At 39.8% G+C, this 21,929-nt stretch overlaps 1 long non-coding RNA gene across 2 annotated transcripts in view; it reads left to right on the forward strand.

Annotated features, from left to right (window-relative positions):
• Positions 1–17,543, forward strand: part of LOC138195930 (uncharacterized) — a 43,880-nt gene extending 26,337 nt beyond the window's left edge. For both annotated transcript variants that reach the window (XR_011178101.1, XR_011178100.1), the window contains exon 3: positions 17,456–17,543. This is a non-coding gene — a long non-coding RNA (uncharacterized lncRNA). The remainder of the gene's footprint in view (positions 1–17,455) is intronic.
• Positions 17,544–21,929: the final 4,386 nt, after the last annotated feature.

Raw genomic sequence — 21,929 nt, forward strand, 5'->3', positions numbered from 1 at the left:
TTTGGTGAACTGTTCCTTTAGCTCATTGTGCTAAATTTCACCTCAGTCCGCTATAGAAACTCTGACTAAGGTTTAGCCAAAGTCAACAAAGAAAACTTTACTTCACTGTGTGTGGGAGAAAATGGAGGAGCATTCAGCTTCATCTTTTTTTTTAAAGCAGAGGAGGAAGAGACCCATGAATAGTAGTAAGCCTCATTACTTTGGTAAATGGGTGAATGCCCCATGGCCTGTACCACCTACAGTATGCCAGCTGCAGGAGCAAATTGGTCTCCAGGGATTCATAGACAGCTGTGTGTGTGTGTGTGTGTGTGTGTGTGTGTGTGTGTGTGTGTGTGTGTGTGTGTGTGTGTGTCAGAGACAAAGTGAGAGTGAGGGAAATAACAATTGACAGAGAAGACCCTACAAAAGACTGAAGTCACATAAATAACACGTTTATTAACTTGCTACCAAAGCAAAAGAACACTGACTGCCTGTGTGGCTTCGTTCCCTTTAAACTTAAAACGATCAGTAAATCTATAAAAAAAACCTATAAAAAGTGATCTATTTATTTACCCTCAAACTTTGAAAGCTTTCAAACTTTCTGCAGCAGTGTCAGGAATAGTTTGGCGAGAGGAAAACTTTTTTTTCATTAATGCAGCAGTGTTGAGTTTGTTAATGTCAGCTATGTTTTTGACATACTCCATACGCATCGTATTACATATCCATCATCACTTTTTTACTTTTAAACTCGTGATCACGAGACCGCATAAACATGTGATTGTACACATGTGAAACAGTTTCGATCAGAGCAATCAGCTGAAACAATGTCTAATTAGGACAACTTTAGCTCCATCTGATCCCAGCAGGAATTAAAAGCAGCAATATTACCATAGGGGTTTGTATAATATGCTAGCTGATGTATTCACATAAATTAAAGAGTCATCTTTGTATCATGTTGAAAGAAGTGCACCACTGTTGTATTGAGTTTTGCTTTTGTTTTTCTGTGGTCAAACAAGAAATCCTGAATTGGCATGATATGTAATATGTAAGAGGACATTTGATTTTGACATTGGCATCATTTTGGAGTTGACAGAAGTTAGTTTTATTAAAAAAAAGACATAATTTTTGACTGCAATATTGGCAATATTGGCATGAAAACAAAAAAAGGGAAAAAAAAGAAGTCACATTTACAGTATAATTTGAAGTCGACCGAGCATCCACTTCTTCGCTTTTATTCTGAAGACACTCGTTTCCCATGATGCAGCGCCTGCATGCAGTAGTCATTTGCTGCCAGCCTTAACAGTTACATCTAAAAATACTGTAGGTTTATCACATCTGTAGTTACCTCTCATTGAAACATCTGTAAACAATTTTAAGATTAGATAGGTCTGCCTTTTTATTTCAGTTACGCACTGTGCACTGTGGACCTGTGCAGCAATTTTTTGTATTGCTTGTTTGTCATAGTGCATGAAGGCATTGTGTATTACTAAACTATATTGTGTGAAATGTGAGTGGCTCAATAATGTAAAAAAAATTGCAAACCACTGGTATAGACAATGTAACTAAGGCTATAACTTAATAATGTATCTTTGACAACAGCTCAGCAGTCATTCTGGTGAGCCTCTGTGTTGATAGGATAAAATCTTATTAAGTCTTTTGACAGCATCATTTGAAAGCAAAGTGAATCCAAACTTTCATATTGGCTTCATCGATAACTGATCCTCTTGCAAAATGATATAATGTAGCCATTCATGCTGTTACCATGTTGACAATTGCTTCTCATTTCTTCCTTAGTGAAACACAGATGACTAGTAGACTTGGTATTCCTGTCGTTCATAGGATTTTTCTTTCACAAGCAGTGAGCACTGCCATTGTTGATTAAAACCTGGTTAGATCACGACTCTCTCAAAGTGTCTGCTCCTCCCTCCAAGGAATTTTTTGTGTATGTTTTATTTGTTGTTTGTGTGCTCTGTTATGTGGCTATTGGACTATGGCAGAGATAGCACCTGGAGAAACAAAGAATTCCTCACCTCACCTGGTTAAATGACTGCAGTTCAGTATTCAGTCGCTCTTGGATTCTCTTTTTCCACAGCCACCTGTAATTCTCAGTCTGCGCTGGAGAGTTCATCATCAAGGTCAGGAAGTACAGTCAGACTCAACAGATATTTACAGAGACCAAGAAAAGGGTTGTGGGAGAGAAAAAGAGACAGAGAGAGCTTGACTTTTTTTTTTTTTCTGGCTGTGTGTGTTCAAGGAGACCTCGGTACAGACAGCCTTTCCAAAAAATCCCTTTCACTCCTGTGAGCCAGACAGATCAGACACACAAATACAAAGCACAACCACCCAGACTGACACACTAAGTTTGTGCTTTTGTGAGCACTGAAAGGTGGAAGTAGTAACACAAAGAAAAGCACAAATAAACACTTACCCATCGGGCTTCAGACATAAACAGACACGCACACACACATACAAATTCTGACTCACCCATGAAGCTGAGGTAGCGCTCCCCTCCTGGAGTTTGTGTGATGAGTCGAATCATCTTGTGATGCCGAAGCCTCGCAGTCGATGGCAGGAGGCAGTGAGATCAGACAGCTCAGGGTTGTGTACATTTCTATCCATCACCCAAAAGGCTGTTGTCTACACATTATTTGGTTTCACTTCCGAGGTTTAATGGCAAATATTCTCAAAGTATAGCTACTACATGTATTTCATTAGTCAGATTCAAGCTGTGGAATTCACATGATACAATTATATAGTTATTTGGAGACTGACATTCTATTAAGTGAAAATTTTCTTATGTTTATTTTGAGGCTATTTAGAAAAGTTAATTACGATGATTATAATCTTCCTGTAATGCACCACAGTTCATTACTAGTAGTGTCAATTTACTTAATGAGGAATTTTATTATCAGGGTTATTATTCCCTTCAGCTGTGATTACATCTATCAGCAGTCAAGCATGACAAATAAATGATATGTTTATGAACTGAGAACTTACAGCAACTCGTGACAAAAAATATGTATTTTACTAAAAATATGTTATTGAAAAAAAACTTTTTTTTTTCACATTACGGCACAACTGTATATCAACCCAAGTGCAGTAAAAATAGTCTGAGGCAGTGCATCAGATCATGATCTTTCTTTACCTTTAACCCAGTATACTGCAAGTACCTTATAACCATAACAAGTTTATTAATGTCAGCAAGTGGATATTATACTGCAAGATTGGATCTTTTAGCAGACAAAATACGTTGTCAGTGAACAGAGCATTACTCATCCTTTTAGTATAAAAGTGTTGGTGAGTATGATTCCTCCTCATTTCTTTAAATCTAGATTCTTCTTCTTCTTCTTCTTGACCTTTTTGATTGTCGTGATATTGATCTTGTGGGACTAAGTGTAATTTACATTACTGTGTTTTTGAGAGTAGACATGATTATAACAGTGACTATAACTGATCATTTTGATTTGTATTGCCTTGGCCTGCTGATATCAATGGGTTTGTCACTGCTTGCCAGCTGACGAGCTTTTTTTTTTTGCAATTTGTTATGCCAAATGGGAAATATCAGAGCCAATAAAAATTCCCACACATCCTGCTTGTAATTAGCACAAGGAGGCTGACATGCCTCCTTTTTTTTTGTCCCAGTTGGCTGCTCTTATTTATGGTAAATTCGATATGCAATGAACGAGGTTTTAACATCAGAGTGAAGATGTCAGCAGAGAGGGTAATCCCATGCCAGATTTCTTCAATTCTCTTCAATTTTTTTCTTAATGGGATTTTTAGGATGTAATCTGCTTCAGAATTCATGAGCACTGATATACCTCTGTCAATTATGGATGCCATTTTAGTCTGCTCTTGGGTTTTGAAGACAAGTTTCTCCTTGCTTTATAATATGCAAAGGAAAGAGAGTGTCCATCTTAGGTGGTATCTGCTCCCAATTTATGCTTCAAGGCCTAAACAATGTACAGTATGACTTTACCTGAGATAAGAACACTACGTGGTATTTATTGTGTCTCTTCAGATTTGATTTCATCCTGTGCACTTGTCACTAAAACTTTGTTTTGTGCAAGAACATTTTTGAAAATTCACCCTGGGAGTGTCTTACATTGATTTTAATTTAATGCTACATTGACAAAAGAGTACACTCTGTGAAGCGATATGTATTCAATTTAATATATATTTGAAAAAGCAAAACCAATAAGCTTGTGAAGCTATTTAGAGGACAAATATTTGAAAAATCTAGTCAAGTAGCTGGAACGGAGTAATGGTGGCATGTCTCTGCCTACCTCTGCAAATGATGCATTTCACTGTTTATGAGTATTCAGCTAGGCGATTTAACAGGAGCAGCTTCTGTTGCCGGGTACGCTGGCCTCCCCTCTCGCTGTCTTCCTCGCTCTCTCACGCACATATTCACAAACACACTTTACTAGCGAGTTGTCCTTGCTGTGCCTCATAAAGACAGGCTGAGGAGGCCAGGATAGTTTCAGGCAATAAAAGCAGCCTGTGAAATTGCATCGCACGTGAAACTCACAACAGATGGCTACCACTGCTATGTCCTCACTGAATATGACACAGGAAAGGACACTATGAAGATGAGCAGCACGTTCTGCTGCTATTTGCCTCCCCGAATGAGGACACGAGATCTTGTTAAAGACAAGGTTGCATATTTAAAGCTGCACTCAGCAGCTGCTTATTGTGTTGTAAAGGGAAAAATTAGAATAACATTTAAAGGAAAAAAAATACTAGATCCAGTAGGGGGCAGAAGTAGTCTGGAAAAAACTATGAGGAAAAAGAAGAGGGATGGATGGAGAAATGTACCTGGCTACATAACAAGGTGTTCTTAAGTAAGGCAGGAACACAGTCATGATCAGAGGATATAGCATATGGTTTCTCGATATGCAGCTTGTGCAGCTTTTATCCCCATGATTACCTTTATAGGTTTGTCTTCATCTGCTTAAGAAATAACATTTCTCTTAATGAAGAGAGCGAAGGGGGGAGATTGCATCTAAATTGTTCAATGGATCAGCAATTGTAACTGAAGTGTTGTGCCTTAAAGTATTTAAAAAAAAAAAAAAAAAAAAAAAAAAAATTTAAAGCCGGGGATGGAGAAAATGAGGAATGGCTGAGTGACCCAACCAACCGCCTTCACTTAATTATCTTAAGTGAATTAGCCCAATCATCGCTTTTGTGTAGCTGAATATGAGCACTGGGCATATAATAGTTGATGAGACGATGAAATGGCCCTGTCTGTTTTCAAGTGGTGGGGCCTTTCAACAGACTCTACATGGCCACAAAAGGAGCATGGCAATTAAACCATCTGACTAAATAGGCTTCTCTGGCAAAAATTTTAAGGAAAAACTAAAATGATTCTCTTGTCTTCTTTACCTTTTTATAAAGGTCCTCACTATAATATACCTTTTAGACTAAATAATAGCCTCACAGTTCCCAAAATGAATCATAGGAAGTGGAAGCGAATATACATAAGTAATGAACATTTTCTGATGTTCAACATTCCTATGGTTTGAACATTAACAATGGACAAGGACATAACTTCCTGATTTAGTTGGTACTTTACAAAGACACATAAAGTGGTTGTCTAAAATCCTTCCTTCCACTCCTGATGAGCAGTCCTACAGTGTGAATCAAAACTAGAGAAAGAAAAAAAACAACTATGGGGTAATTTCAGCATCTTTCCTGCTACCTTCACCCAAGGACTGCACAAACTCTAAATAATGCAGGTCAGGGTGGTGATTAAAAATTGGAGAAAGTGTTTTAAAAGTGAGAAGAGAAATAAGGCTCTGCCATGGCTGTAATGGATGAGATATGGTCTTTCTCCTGAAAGGTTGAAGGACAAAGGTGTCGTTCTTTTAGAGGTGAGAGTGTTAGGTTGAACGTGAGACATTTGGGGATAAATGAGAAAAGGAGAGGGGGCTTTGCAGACATCCCCTCTGTGCTACAAGACCTCAATTACCCATTATTACCTGCATTTGATTACCACCTCTCTTATCCAGCTTCTCTCTTCTCCTCTCAGGTCAGTAACTCTGAGGGAGCTTAGAGCAAATTATGGGGAGAAGCAAAGGAAAAAGTAAAACAAACCTGTGAAAAGTCATTTATTCCCTATGAAATGACTTCAGAGTGACTTTGCCTGCTTGTTTGTGCAGTTTTCAGACCAAAAAAGTTAAAAGTCTTGTGGAAACAGCAGCTATTAAAGTGAGATTCTGATTTTCTTTTATCAAGCAGCCATGAGCCATTTGGTGAGTGCATTTATGGCTCCTGAGTGACAGCAGGGAGATTGAGACAAGGACACAAGTAATAGGAGAACCTGGAATTGTACACTTGCTTTAATGAAATGTTTGTACTCCCAATTCACATTGTCTGTTTTTCATTACTGCTCTCAAGGTCTCTTACACAATGCCATCACCATTGTTTCTTTTGTTTGCTTTTCTTCCACCGTCTCTATGTGTCTTGTAGTTCTGCAGCATGCACGTGTATGTGCACATCCACAGGGAAATATGATGAAATACCTCCATTTACCAGCGCTTGTCACATTACAGAGCATGTAGGTCTGGGTATCGATAAAGACACTTTAACTTCGGTACTGATACTTTGACTTTAGTTCCTGAATAATACTTTTTTTACATACTAATTTTATGAAATCCAGTTATAAAACAAGATTACATCACACATTATGATACAGATCTTTAGTTTCATGAAGTTTAAAGGGGGAGAGTGTAACTTAGGTTGTTTTCTGTAACTACAATTAACACATGTCCCCTTAATGCTTCAAATGCAACTTATTGCAAAGCGCTGCAATTTTATCGATATTACATAAATGCCTCTAATGAAAGTTATTGCGAGACACTACAATTTACCAAAGTTCTCTAAACGCCTCACATGCAACTTATTGTGGCACACTACAATTTAACGGTGTTCCCTAAACGCTTCATATGGAAGCTATTGCTGGATTCGACAATTCACCCATATTCCCTGAACACCTCACAGGCTAGTTTTTGCAAGACGCTGCAAGTTTATTGATGTTCCCTGAATGCCTCTAATGTAAGCTATCACTAGATGCTACAATTTACTGATCTTCCCTGAAGTTCTCGCACACTGTCAGTAGCAGCAGTTAAATACAGGCTATGTATGGGAAATGCCGCGTCTCACTGACACTGATGAGATTTACTTGTGGTTGATTTGTGGGTGTAACGTAGATATTGAAAATTGGTACCAAATGCTAAAGCATTTTTCGATAGTAGATAGTTACCAAGGAATTGGGTCAACGTCATAAAAGTACCAAGGTTTGGTATCCAGCCCTAATAGCATGGAGGTGCCCCTTTTAAATCTAAAGTCATTGTGGGTGTGACTAAAGGTAGTGACATACCTCCCAGCAAAAGAATAACTACTGCTGAAGAGTCCTTGAAATTAAAATTAAGCTCCCACTGCCTCCACAGTTGTAACTACCTTTCAGAGGGTCAAAACAATTAAACACAGAAACTAGGCCTACATAATTACTATAATTAGAGAAGATATTTTGCTTACTCAATAACTTGCCTACTTTGCCATTTTTCCTTTGTGGAAAGTTATCCTGTGACCATTTTAGGAACGTCGTTAGACGGTGAGTTTTGTACATCAATAAAGACTGTAAAAGCAAAGAATATTTAGTGCCTTTTGGGATACAGATCCCAAAGTGTATTCTGTTTTTTGCAAACTCAGATTTGCTGAGTGTTTTTCTGCCATTTGTGCATTTTGAGGCGAGTAGCCTGGGAGGCATTTTGGTTTTAATTGCGCCATCTTTTTTAGCTGTGAGCTTCAAAAAACTCACTGCCATAATGTGTCAACAAACAGATAAGCTCGATTCGACGGCGCTAAGCAGTAGTAGGATTGCTGAGATGGGAAACACAAAGTACGCTGTGTTCACAATGGATTATTTGACCATGACTTGTTGACAGGAGTTGGAGGACATGATTTGCAGCAGTGTCAAATACATTTTCCAGTTTTGACAAAGCATGTTAAGAATATATGTTTTTTAGCATGATACTTGCATAATGATTTTGTGTATCAACTCCAAAAATCTAAGTGGTGGAGCAATATTCGTTACTTCATCTTCCCTTTAATTCATCCAGAGTCTGATAACAATTAACAGTTGGCATCATTAACTTCTGTGTAGATTGAATTCATCACTCGTGGTTCTTTTAATGTGACACAGCGAGAAGGCGAAAATATACATTTTTATCGAATACACCCTCTCTGTATGGAGGGCTGCTCTCTCTACATTCCCTGTCGTTCCATCTTTGTCAGTCTTTGCTGTAAACCCCAAAAGGTGAGTGTGTCTGTGTGTTAAGTGAGTGAAATGATAGTGTTGCTGCCTTGGGGCAAAGTGTCTTCAAGTTCCCCTTGTTTACAAAACCTTTTTGTCAAAAGAAGCCAGAGAGGGATATTACACTGCAGCGACAAGACAAATACTGACATGCATGCCTGCACACACACACACACACACACACACACACACACACACACACACACACACACACACACACACACACACACACACACACACACACACACACACACACCAAAGCCTGACTTCATAGAGATGTTGGGATTCAATTAAAGAAACTTAAATGATACTGGGATGACTGGTTCATAGCCTAATGGTATGAGCTTTACACATGTCCTCTTCTTCCCTATTATATTTATTTAACAACAACCTTGACTTAAGAGGGTTGCAGAGAAGGTGAGATAGCCGGAAGCTGAAAGTGGGCAAAGGACAAACGTGCTTAAAACAAATGTTGGAGAGGACTATGAAGTAGCTCTTAAACAAAAACAAAAATGCTTGAAGTGAGCATGAATTGTTGATTGGTTATTGTTGCAACTTAAGCTGCCTCGAGGCAACAGAGGCTGCCATCAATGCAAAAATACATTAAAAAGAAAAGGTAAAATATCAAACACAAAAAAGCACATTTACAGATTTCTTTTGTCTCTCCCTCTCATGTTGGAAATACACAATGACAAAATAGCTCCCAGTATTAAGCCGTAATGGCGACAAGCTTCCCTCCGAGCTAGGTACGCCACCGGTAAGATACTGAACAAACATCAAAATAGTAATCACATTGGTATGTGACGCTACATTACTGCAAGTTTCATGTTTTGAAAGCAGTGCACAGAGATTTCTGTTGTTGTGGTACCCTGGAGAAGGTGGATGTCGCTTCATTTTATGCCAGGTTATTTCTCTATTAGTGAAGGACAAGAGCAGAGATGAGATGAATGCATAAAGGATGACAGCTTTATAACAACACTGCCACTTATCTCCCTCATCTCTCTGTTCCCCTCCTTTTCCTCTCTTTCAACCTCCCTCGATTCCCCTTGTTACTCTGTAATGAAGTTATCCCACAGCAGAGTTCTCAGCCCAAGCTGTCTTAGACAGAAAAGGGATGGAGGGAGCAACAGAATCACAGTGAAGAAGTATCAAAGACAACAATACGGAAAAAAAGCCTAGGAAGAAGTGAAGGCGATGGGGAATAAGGGACGAGACAGCGATGGAAGTAGAGTTATGACAATGTGCAAGAATTTATAAGATGCTCTCGAGCTGCCAGATTGTAATCATATTCAGTACACGATTAGGCTAACCAGGTCATTACTTGGGAAATACATGTGTAAAAACACAAGTATTAGCAATAATATGAACAGTTTTTCCTATTGATATTCTGAGCCAGTGGGGCTTACTTTAAGATTGTCAGAAATGTCCTGATGCCGCTTTCTTTTGACCTAATTATGTGTTCTGAAGGCTGAGTGGCTAATCTAAATTGCAACCAATTTTAGCTCATAGTTAACAAGGAATGTTAAATGTATTGCCTATCTGATATTTGTCATAAAGAGGGAAAATTTGGATGTTCTCCTGGATAGATTGAAGCAATGGAAGATAATGGCGCACATGATTAATTTGCGCCAATTAATATTAATCTCAGTCTCAAAAGAATGGAAGTTGTCATTTTTGTAAAATGATGGATTGAAAGCTCGTTGATTGTACTGGCCATAATTTCAGGTGGGCGCCAAATGAAGCGGTTAATCAGTTGTGGTAACTCGGAGGGAAAATGGAGAACCTTAATCTGCTATCACAACACCTTGTATCATGCCAAACATATTACTCTCCAGGATATTGTGTTTTGTCATGTTTTGCTTTGCCGAGATGTGAATAATAAGGTTGTAGGTTGAGCCAACAAAAAACACATGGAAAAAATGACTTGATTATGGTTAGGCACAAAAACTGCTTGGTAATGGTTAAAAAGAGATTTCTTTAAAGTCGCTTTCTCGTGGACTCTGATCTCCCAGGTGAAAGTTCTGGGTTTAATCCATCCCGCAACCGACCTCCCTCTTCGGACTTTATCTCTTTTGTGACCTCCATCACAAGATCTCTTTCATTGACTCTGGTCATACGTATGTGTACTTTTCATGCCTAGATAAGGCAAAACATGACAATGACACTGTATCCTCTTGTGAACTGATGGGTGTATTAGATGCTTTGGTGTGTTACCAAGCTTTACCACATAGTTTAACCCAACTTTATTTACATGCCATGCCGATGAGGTGAGCAACACAGCGTCATTAAATCTGCACTCAGTGACTTGTCAATCAAAAAACCAAGAGGGCCCACACACTTTGTCAGATCTCAATACAAGTGTAGACAGCAGTTATAAAGGCATTCATGAAGTCTCTGAGTGACTACGAACTAGATGCACAAATACAGTATTAAAGAAGGTGAAGACTGCCATGAGTGAGAGCATGGAAGACAGGTTCTCAGAACCCAGCCCATGATAGTTCTCCCATACTGCACTGTCATTCAAAGTCACAAATTCTAAACTGTCAGTTTTGAAGAAGAAGAAATCGCTGATCTCTCACAGGATGTTCTGGAAAAGTTTAGTGGATAGTCCAGGCCTATTTAATACTTTTACTCAGTTGGTAATTTATTATTTTTTAACAGGGTGATGGCCCAGGGGTACGGTGCATCCAGAAAGTATTCACAGCGCTTCACTTTTTCCACATTTTGTTATGTTACAGCCTTATCCCAAAATGGATTAAATTCATTTTTTCCCTCAAAATTCTCCATGCAATATCCCATAATGACAAAGTGAAAATAGTTTGTTTAAAATTTTTGCAAATCTATTAAAAATAAAGAACGAAAATATAACACATACACAAGTATTCACAGCCTTTGCTCAATACTTTGTTGAAGCACCTTTGGCAGAAATTACAGCCTCAAGTCTTTTTGAGCATGATGCTATAAGCTTGGCACACCTATTCTTGGGCAGTTTCTCCCATTCTTCTTTGCAGGACCTCTCAAGCTCCATCAGGTTGGATGGGGAGCGTCGGTGCACAGCCATTTTCAGATCTCTCCAGAGATGTTCAATCGGGTTCAAGTCTGGGCTCTGCCTGGGCCTCTCAAAGACATTCACAGAGATGTCCCGAAGCCATTCCTTTGTTATCTTGGCTGTGTGCTTTGGGTCATTGTCCTGTTGGAAGATGAACCTTCGCCCCAGTCTGAGGTCCAGAGCGCTCTGGAGAAGGTTTTCATCAAGGATGTCTCTGTACATTGCTGCATTCATCTTTCCGTCCATCCTGACTAGTCTCCCAGTTCCTGCCGCTGAAAAACATCCCCACAGCATGATGCTGCCACCACCATGCTTCACCGTAGAGATGGTATTGGCCAGGTGATGAGCGGTGCCTGGTTTCCTCCAAACATGACGCTTGGCATTCAGGCCAAAGAGTTCAATCTTTGTTTCATCAGACCAGAGAATTTAGTTTCTCATGGTCTGAGAATCCTTCAGGTGCTTTTTATCAAACTCCAGGTGGGCTGTCATGTCCCTTTTACTGAGGAGTGGCTTCTGTCTGGCCACTCTACCATACAGGCCTGCTTGGTGGAGTGCTGCAGAGAGGGTTGTCCTTCTGGAAGGTTCTCCTCTCTTCACAGAGCAACGTTGGAGCTCTGTCAGAGTGACCATCGGGTTCTTGGTCACCTCCCTGACTAAGGCCCTTCTCCCCCGATCGCTCAGTTTGGCCGGGCGGCCAACTTTAGGAAGAGTCCTGGTGGTTCCAAACTTCTTCCATTTACGGATGATGGAGGCCACTGTGCTCATTGGGACCTTCAATGCTGCAGAAATTTTTCTGTACCCTTCCCCAGATCTGTGCCTCGATACAATCCTGTCTTGGAGGTCTACAGACAATTCTTTGGACTTCATGGCTTGGTTTGTGCTCTGACATGCACTGTCAACTGTGGGACCTTATATAGACGGTGTGTGTCTTTCCAAATCATGTCCAATCAACTGAATTTACCACAGGTGGACTCCAATCAAGTTGTAGAAACATCTCAAGGATGATCAGTGGAAACAGGATGCACCTGAGCTCAATTTTGAGTGTAATGGCAAAGGCTGTGAATACTTATGTACACGTGATTTTTTCGTTTTTGATTTTTAATAGATTTGCAAAACTTTCAAAAAAAAATTATTTCATGTTGTCATTATGGGGTATTGCATGTCGAATTTTGAGGGAAAAAATGAATTTAATCCATTTTGGTATAAGGCTGTAATATAACAAAATGTGGAAAAAGTGAAGCGCTGTGAATACTTTCCGGATGCACTGTAGCAAGTATCAATATAGTGATTTATCAATACACAGATATTTTCGAGTCATGGTCAAGGCCATAGATTCTAACTACCACAGACCTCAGTCAGATAAAAGATCAATGAGTGTGGCAGACCAGACCAACGTATTCAACTGAACAACCCCTGTACCCCTGCACTTTCTGTTCTTCTGGGGGATGTTGAAGGGCAGATGACAGGTTAACAAGGGGGATGCATTTTGGTCATTTTGCTAACAACAAAATGCCATCCCCCCCTCATCCACCCTCAAATTGCCTACTGCTTTTACACACGAGTACACCTACTGTGTCGCTTTTCAGACTGTGCAGCTTAATTTCATGATGACCAAATAGGTGCAGCTGAGGATTCTACAACAAAAAACAAAGCTCAATGTCGAGCGCTGTATGGCAGATCCTTTTCATTTGTCAGGAACCTATAATTAAGATAAGCTTCCTTATCGTCCTCTATGTAGTATCTGTTTATTACAGGATGCTGTAGCGAGTGTATTTGTGATTAGACACGTAGGAGTGTGCGGAGGACCCGGCAGCACCTTATAGGGCTGGACCCCTAAAATGTTCTAGAAAGTTGCATCTGTAGTGACAGCAGATGCCCCTCTCCACCCACTCCTGGGGCTCGAACTACTGAGGTTTGTTCTTTTTGGCAGTCCGAGACCTTGTGTCAGCTGGGCACAGACTCTTGCTCCAAGCCAACTGGCTCGGGGGTTTGCCTTGGTTGGGGTGTTGGTTGTCAGGCAGGGAGCCCAAACTCACAGATGGAGCTAACCTCCTAGGAGGTGGCAGTGGGGTACCCATTGGCTGCTTGGACTTCACATCTTGTCTCAGACCAATGCTGTGCAGAGACTGATGCTCCTTCTTTCTGTGCTAAAATTTTACCTGAGTGGCTTAGAGTGACTGCCAATGTAGACTCTCTGGGAGGGACTGACTCATCCAAGTAACTGACTTTGTCCCAGTGGTGCTTTGCCACTACTGTGTATATCCCCTGCTGAGGGAAGATGCTGCACAGTGGGGCATGAGGAGAATAATCAGAAGTGAACCTGTCTTCGTTGAGTAGGGCAGCCAAGGGACTCTACTATAACTACACAGTATCTGCTAGAACTTCAGTTGTGTGAATAAAGTGATTTCCAAACCTTTTATTGCTCACCTCTGCTTCTAACACCTCCTACATGGGCAACATTTTGGTTGCCATTCGAAGACGCGCTGCACAAGCCGGACAAATGTTGAGAGAGAAAAAAAGCTCACCAGAATAACAACATTAGAATGTGTGATTTATGGAGACGTTTTGTCTTTCATACATTTATTGTAACAGACATTAGCTTTTCATGAAATAAAGGCTGATGTCGATGTATTATGGGCGGCCCTGTGATCATATACCACAGTTCTTTATCGCCCCTGATTTTGTGTCCCTCCCTCTCCGGTACCCTCTCTCTTTTCTATCAAAGGCTGACACTGAAGTACAACCATTTAAAGCTCCAATTAAAATCTTGCCATCCAAGTGCCCCGCATCCTTAATCTCAGCAGAATACAAGAGCACATGATGAAACTGTTTAGAAACAGTGTGTACATGATATGCTGTACATATAGATGGATGCAGATCCCCGTGAACAAGAGAAAGAGCAGGATCCAATATGTCTGCTGGTTTTCATAAATTGGAGAAAAGCACACACACACACACACACATGCAAATCCAAATGGTGTGAGCAGTCAGAAGTGATTAAAGTCTCCCCTAATTGCAGTCTAAAAACGGTGCTTTGCCACAAAGGCTTTTTTTTTTTTTACTGTTATTGCTGAAAAAGCAAGTTCTGCCCCAAGGTGTTTGATTCCCTCTTTCTTTATGCTTGCCTTTTAAACATAATATAAAAGGAGGCAGTTGCACAAAATTGTTCTTTTTAAGGCCGCTCTGCACAATTACTTCTAATGCAGCTTTCTATCCAACAATAACAACAATACCATATCTCAACATGAAACTTTAAAAGCCAATATCTAAGCAGGCAGATCCCTCGTAATGGCCAACTTCTTAAAAAGAGAACAAGTTAGAAATGAAGCTGGAAGTCATAAAGTTGAGGTCAAGACAAGTGCCAAGAAGGTAGAAAAAACAGCAAATATGTAATTCATCGCGCATTTCTTTTTTGTGAAACGCTAAGAAATGCTAGGATATATTAGGTGAGCATGATGGCGTCATACATCATTATATACGTAGCACGTGCATGTGACACAAATAGTTACACCTCAAACCTCCTTCCCCTAAGAAACAAACCTCGCTATGTATAGGGGCAGACAGAAAACTGAGAGTGTAGGAGGAAAACATGTGCAAGACATAATCATTGTGCTTCTGCCCTCTCTCTGAGGCAGTTATTTAGAAAGCCCCAAGGCCGTGAAAGCTTCAAGGTTGCTACAGTGATGCTACAATAGGTGGTGATTGATCGAAATAGCTGCTCTAAATTGTATAATGACTGTGAGGTGATGGGATCAGGACCATGGTAAAGAGACCAGACAGCGCTTGATTTTCCACTCTGGGAGCTTATCACTTAAAGTCATATCATCTACTGAAGGAGCCAAATCCATCCACTCATATCAGAACTGCTCACGCTGATGGAGACAGAGGGGCGAGACAGACAGGCAGACACTGACACAGAGAGAGAGAGAGAGAGAGAGAGAGAGAGCATCAAATGTGCATCTGCATATGTGTATGCGTTCATATATAACGGTTAATTACCACAGTTGCTAATAGCCCTCATGACGATGAGACACATTGACATTGTATTACACCATTTGTCACTTGTTTAACGCCGGCATAAAACAGCGTGGTCCGTGTGTGTGTGTGAAAGCAGCCGTGTGTGTCCTATTAGGTTACCGTTTTAGACTTCAAAGACTTCCCCAGAGTAACGACAGCATATGTAAAAAGATTTCATGCACTGCATGTGAAGATGGAATCATTACCTGTCTGCAAAAGGAGGTGGAGAAAATGTATCACTACCATACCTGAGGGTGAAGCACAATGTTAAAATCATCTGAATTTAATACATTATTTCTGTAAATGAAATGCCAGAAGGTTGTGAAATTAAAATGTGTATATATTTATGAAAAATATATTTTATTTGTTATGTGATTTTTTTTTTTTTTTTCCCCTCAAGAGACGTGTGCAAGAATAAATATATACTGGTTAGATTTGGATTGACACAGGAAATGAACACACACACACACACACACACACACACACACACACACACACACACACACACACACACACACACACACACACACACACACACACACAAGTTACATTTGTTTAAGAACATCTAATCTATACTGATTATCGGGTAAAACAAAAAGATGTGACATTGACAATTCATCCAAATCCAAAAGACTCGCATAACCTCAAACAAATCCATATATTTCCATCCCTTGTTTTGTGACTGACCTTTGTTGCGACAACTCAGCAAAGCCATTGCCATGAGGGCTGCTTGAGCTTCAAAGCTATTTGCATTTCCAGTGGATTAATCTCTTCTGGAGCTGCTCTGCTGTTGTTAAAAAGATTCAAACAGCTACTCAGACATGGCCATGATAGTCAGAGAAATTAATTGTATAACCGACATGTTGAATTTGAAGTTCATATGCAAGAATTACTCTCTTGCAAAAAGTGTTAAATGAGGTCCTTTGCCTTCTACGAGCCCCTTATTTTGGGGTGATTCTGAATGAACACTATCTGATAGACAGTGACGGAAACAAGAGGAGATGGAGCCTGAGTGTGGAGAAAGATTGAGTGAAGAAGACATAAAAACACATTCTGAGTGAATGATAGTGAAATAGAAATAGACCAAAAAAAATATAAATCAGGCAAAGATAGAAATTGAGGGTGAATGGCTAGGCAGGCAAAGATCAACAGAGAAAGATAGAAGGTTATAATGTAAAGATAGCAGGCAAAGGAAGATACAACGAGAGCATGAGATCAATGCGACAGAGAACGATAATGACACACTGCTATCAGCATATGAAAAAACACTGAGAGAAAGGAAGAAGAAGGAAACGGAGAGGACATGAGCAACGCGCTCTGCCACTCCCCCCCCCCCCCTCCCTCATCGGATGAGGAGACCAGTGTAAATGAGATCGACTCATTTCCAACACATAGACACAAGCACCCACCCCCATCTGTCTTTGACAAACACGCCCTCCTACACACACACACAAGCACATGCACACGATCGCATACACACATACGCGCCAGCAACAGCAAGCAGAGATGAAAGGAATCAATAGATTATAGCAGACATCTGAAGAGTCCAGTCTACTCCCGGGAGGATCAACCGTAATTGGTCCAGACAAACAGCCAAAGGACAACAACAATAACAAAGCCTGGACGCACACCGAATGCAGCAATTAATAAATCGGAACAGGAATAGCAAATTAAATCTATGAACAAATATCGACAGAGCTTTGAACACATCTCCATTATCCTGGGCCTATTGTTGTGGTCTGCCGGTTTCAGAGACCACGTTTGCATCAGCATTTGCATATCTAAATGACTGACAGTCGCATCTCCAGGTAGTTGGGCTGTTTTGGTATTTGGTGTTCATTTGGTTTATCCCGGTTTGTAGCTTGTTAGTTAATAAATAAATCCAGGGTTTAGCATACTTTTGAAACAGGCTGAAGGGTCCTGATGGAATGAAAAACTGCAGGCCTCTGAATACTTGAACATGGGATATAACTCACTAGAGCTCTTGTTATTCACATCAGACATCAGTGCTTATGCGTGCTGCTCTGTGTGTGTGTGTGTGTGTGTGTGTGTGTGTGTGTGTGTGTGTGTGTGTGTGTGTGTGTCACCTGCGGTAGATGGAGAGATGGAGGCCCCACTGTGCCCTTCTGGATCCAAGGTGGAAGAAACAAGTATCTGGTCCATCTAATTGATTTATTCCATCGGCAGTGTTACTGGAGGCGTGACTGAGGACTGCATCCGACAGCACAGTGATCCCTTAAGGTTGGTTTGCTCAATCAATCTCTTTAGATCTTCCCGAGTGCCAAAACGACGGAATTAAGGGATGGGAAAGAAAAACGGAGAGTGGTGTGTGCGTGTGCGTGTGTGCGTACGCATGTGCCAGTGCTTGTGCGCGTGTGTGTCTGTGTGTGTGTCTGTGTGTTTAGGAAAGCTGTTCTGTTTCTTTTTTCAAAGCAAAACAACGAGATCACAGTGACAGTGTCAGTTGTATTTTGAATTTTCAAATCCCCAAGGAGATTTTTAGAAAACTTTGTTGAAAGAGTTTATAAATTTCCTTAATTTGCCCCAGATTGCAGAAAATATATATGAAGGAGGAAGAGGGGGAAACAAAACCCAACAAGGCACTGGGTGAAACTATTTCATTAAAGAAACAAACAAAAAAAAGTATGACTTCTTGCAAGATATAGTGTTCAGTTTTTAGATTTAACATTATATTGTTAGTCAGCAAAAGCACCCCGAAATTAATTTTAACTTCAAAATGAGTTCATTTAAATTTTTTACAATTTTAAATTCATAATCATACACACAGGACAAATACATTTTTATCTAACTCATTTTGGATAGTGAGGAGGTGAAATGGAAATAAAAAGAGAACTAGAGAGATAACAACAACAACAACACACAAAAAAAAAACATCGAGACACAAAGTTTAGATAAGAGTATTGTGTCCTCAAATTCAGCGCTTCAGTCATTTTTAGTGAAGTTGCTCAAGGCTGTGCTTTGAAATCACATTAAAGATTAGATTCTTCTGGTTTTGGCCCCTCTCTGCCTTTCTGAGAGCTGTTCATGTTCAAGGATAACTTACTGAAATGTCCTGAACCAAGGGAATAACTCAGTGAGTCCCTCTGTTATTTGGATACTGACAATGACATGACGAATTCTCCCAAAGAGATGGTCAATCATACTTATTCAACGAGCTCATAGTATCATTTAATATAACTTACTGAAGACCTATTAATTCAAAGATGTGATTTTCTTCACGGTTTTAGCCAACCTACACAAAATGTGGCAGGTCACCATGAGCGGTCACTACCCTGCTGCTCTGTCTGAGACAGGTTCAGGGGATATAGGGCCATATTCTGCAGAAATGTTTATGTAGTCTTATTTGTCAGAGCAGGCTTGAATACCTGGTGTCTCAAAGCACCAGTGCAGGATTCAGCAGAACGGAACCACATGTTATTGAGATATGGAAAGGCAATGGATGTCACTGACAAGTATGGTTAAATTAAGACCAGGAAGAAGATCAGTGGCGAGGGACACATGAATTGATACTGTCTGTACAGAAGTGGGTGGCAGGTGGGAGCAAGGGATAACTGACAGCAGTGTAATTATAATTGACAGCGAGATTTCGTCATATTACAGACATTCAGACTTAGGTCTACTTAAATAGCTTCTGAAAATGTAAGTAGCGCTGATTAAGTCCAGTTGGAACATTAGGACAACAAAAAAAGTTGAAATCTGAACATCTGGATCTTTTCATTTATGAAGCCCAAACTCGAAAACCCCAGAACAAATTTAAAACGGACCTTTTAGTAAGTGTTCTTAACCAGATAAACATGTTTGACTTCATGACTGAAATCCCAATCGTCCTCTTGTAATGTGTTAATGATGGCGTTATGAACCCAGGGTTCCTCTCCTGGCGATAATCTGGAAATTATTTATTAAATGTTCGATGCCAAGGTCTTTCATGGCTGGTTAAAATTCCTCCAGAGTGTTCCCTCATCAGTCTGCTTATGTGTTACCATGCACCACTGTGAATTAATTAAATGAAAGAAGGACAAAAGGGCAAATTGGTACCAAGTGAGATCTGTGTGTGCCACTTATGTAAAGAAAAAAAAATGTGTTAAGGGTATGAGGAAAGAGTCAAAACAGTTATGTAGGATCTGTAAATGAGACCGTCTTCTGTAATACACTGACCTTCAAGAACCGCAAGCCTGATCGCATTTCCTGATAGAGTGATGTCTTATCTCTGTATATTACTCATAAAAAAAGCATAAATCCATATCTAAACATGACACCCACAAGTCAGAAGTTGTTGTCCACATTGTACAAATATTAGCTGGCTGCTGTTGTATCCCCAATTGTTTTCCCCGAGTCCGTTGATAGAAGCAGTCTTTAGGCAGTTACCGGTCTTAGTTGATTTTTATTAAGCGTAGTTTACAAGATATCTTGGAGAGCCCAACATCAACCTGAGGTCTCTTTGTTGGATTCTAACTTCCCGCTTTCCGGCACATACCCTTATGCTATTGGAAGAGGCGTGACCTATACTGTGACGGGAACATTTGCATAGTATGTTTGTCTGGTTGTTTTCCACTGTCCTCCGTTTAAGCCACACCTCCTCTTGCCTGATAGGGAGTTGCACCCCACGTGACCCTTCCACACAGATTCCTGTTGTCTATGATAATACAAACAATCAACACATTTAGTTCCCACGAACACATTTCATTTCCTAATACGATGCACTAGTTGCATCCTACTTTTGGCCATATTTCATACCCGTGATGTTTTCTGCATAAACAATGTGTTTTACAATGATTACAATCAGTATGTATTTTGAACGTACATCATATGAGCCCACATATGCTTTAATCAGATCTATATTCCACACTGCATGTCTCCATGAAAGTCCGAAGTGTGATTGATCAATTTCCCCCAGGAGAAAATGGAGGGAAATCATTAAACTGATGGGCAGTGCTGAGGAACAAAATACTCAAATACAATGACTATAACAATTAATTGAATCCCACCTATTGACAATATGATCTGCAGAACACAAAGACTTTCAAACAAATATTAGAAGAACAAAGCAAATCTATATACACAGACATACTCAGACAGCATTAATCTTCAACATCTCCCCAGCCTTCTCCTGAATTTATAATCTATTAATATATGAATTAATATATCAATATATTGCCAAGCCCTACTTAACAGTTCTAAATTATTTGAGACTTGCTATCACACAAATTTGATTTAACATCTTGTAATCAGAGATGAATGAGAACTTGAAAAATGACACTCATGGAGAACATGAATAGTCTTGGCTGGTTGAAAATTTCATTGTTTGTGTTCTTGTTTCAGAAAAGAGTTGGTCAAATCCAACATATGACCTTTGTTTGATTCACTCTAGACTTGATCTGAAGGTCAGAGAGGCTAATCACAGAGACTAACTAAATGATTTGGAAATATTACTTTGACGCTGTGTGCAGGTTTATAAGCCTTGTCATTACAGCTTTGCTTTTTGTCCATTCTGGATAATAGCAAATACAGCCTATGTAATGGAAAAGAGGGGTTAGTTATAAAACCACTGATCCCTTTAACCTTTCCCATCTCTGGCAAATGACATTGATCAAAGGAAAAGACCATGTGCTTATGCATTTAAAAAGAAACGGGTTGAGAGAAATTAATATAGACAGAGCTATTTACTCATTGCCCCTCTGTGCAAAGACACTGCAAGCCATTTCATGATATAACTGCACTTAATACCTCCTTTTTCCTGTCGGGTCCAATCCTTCACTTGGTTTACTCGCTCATATGCCCATCCCCCTCCACCCTGCCCTCTATTTAGTCTTTTCTCAGGAAGGTGTTTAAAGAACTCCTCTGAAATACTAAGCAGCCTACTTAAAAGAAAAGTACTTTCCCACTTTTACCATCATGTTACTTGTTAGGCCAAGGCTTTAAGACATTTTGTACTCTTGCATGATGGCTTGGACAGGACTCATTATTGCTCCTTTTTTACTCTTGAAGAACAGTGAAAAACCATACTCATACACCTGTATGTTCTTGCATGCTAAAGTAAACAACATGTTAAATCTGTATATTGCTGGTGTGAATACTTTAAAAAAAAAATCAAAAGGGTCATATCTAGCTCGTAGGCGACTAGTTGACGAGGCCTGGTTCACAGTTAATGTTAAAACATCAGCAGTCACATCCATACTAATCACCTCCATTCCAAAAATGTGTATTTAACTATCATTATTTTACAGGAGAATATTTCTTTGGTGTCTGTTTTTGTTTTGGTTTGTTTTTTTTAATCACCCAGGAAGGTCACTTCTAAAGCAACCCTTTGTCTAATGGTTAGATAAAAATAAATGGATTGGGGTTTCCTTGTTGGGATACCTGACTTTAATTTGGTATCTTATGCATTGTCATGTGCATACACTTTTCTAATAACTGCATATCTGCTCAAACTACTGGATAACTGTGGTGCTTATAAGACCACTAAATATGCAGCGATGTGCTTTTGTGTGGGTGTATATTTGTAAGTCTAAATGTGAGTTTGGGATGTTTTGAATTAAACTGAACATCCAT

The sequence above is a fragment of the Embiotoca jacksoni genome, unplaced genomic scaffold (assembly GCF_022577435.1).
Source record: "Embiotoca jacksoni isolate LCO1_2020_lvr unplaced genomic scaffold, fEmbJac1.0.p SCAF_13, whole genome shotgun sequence".
Lineage (NCBI taxonomy): Eukaryota > Metazoa > Chordata > Actinopteri > Embiotocidae > Embiotoca > Embiotoca jacksoni.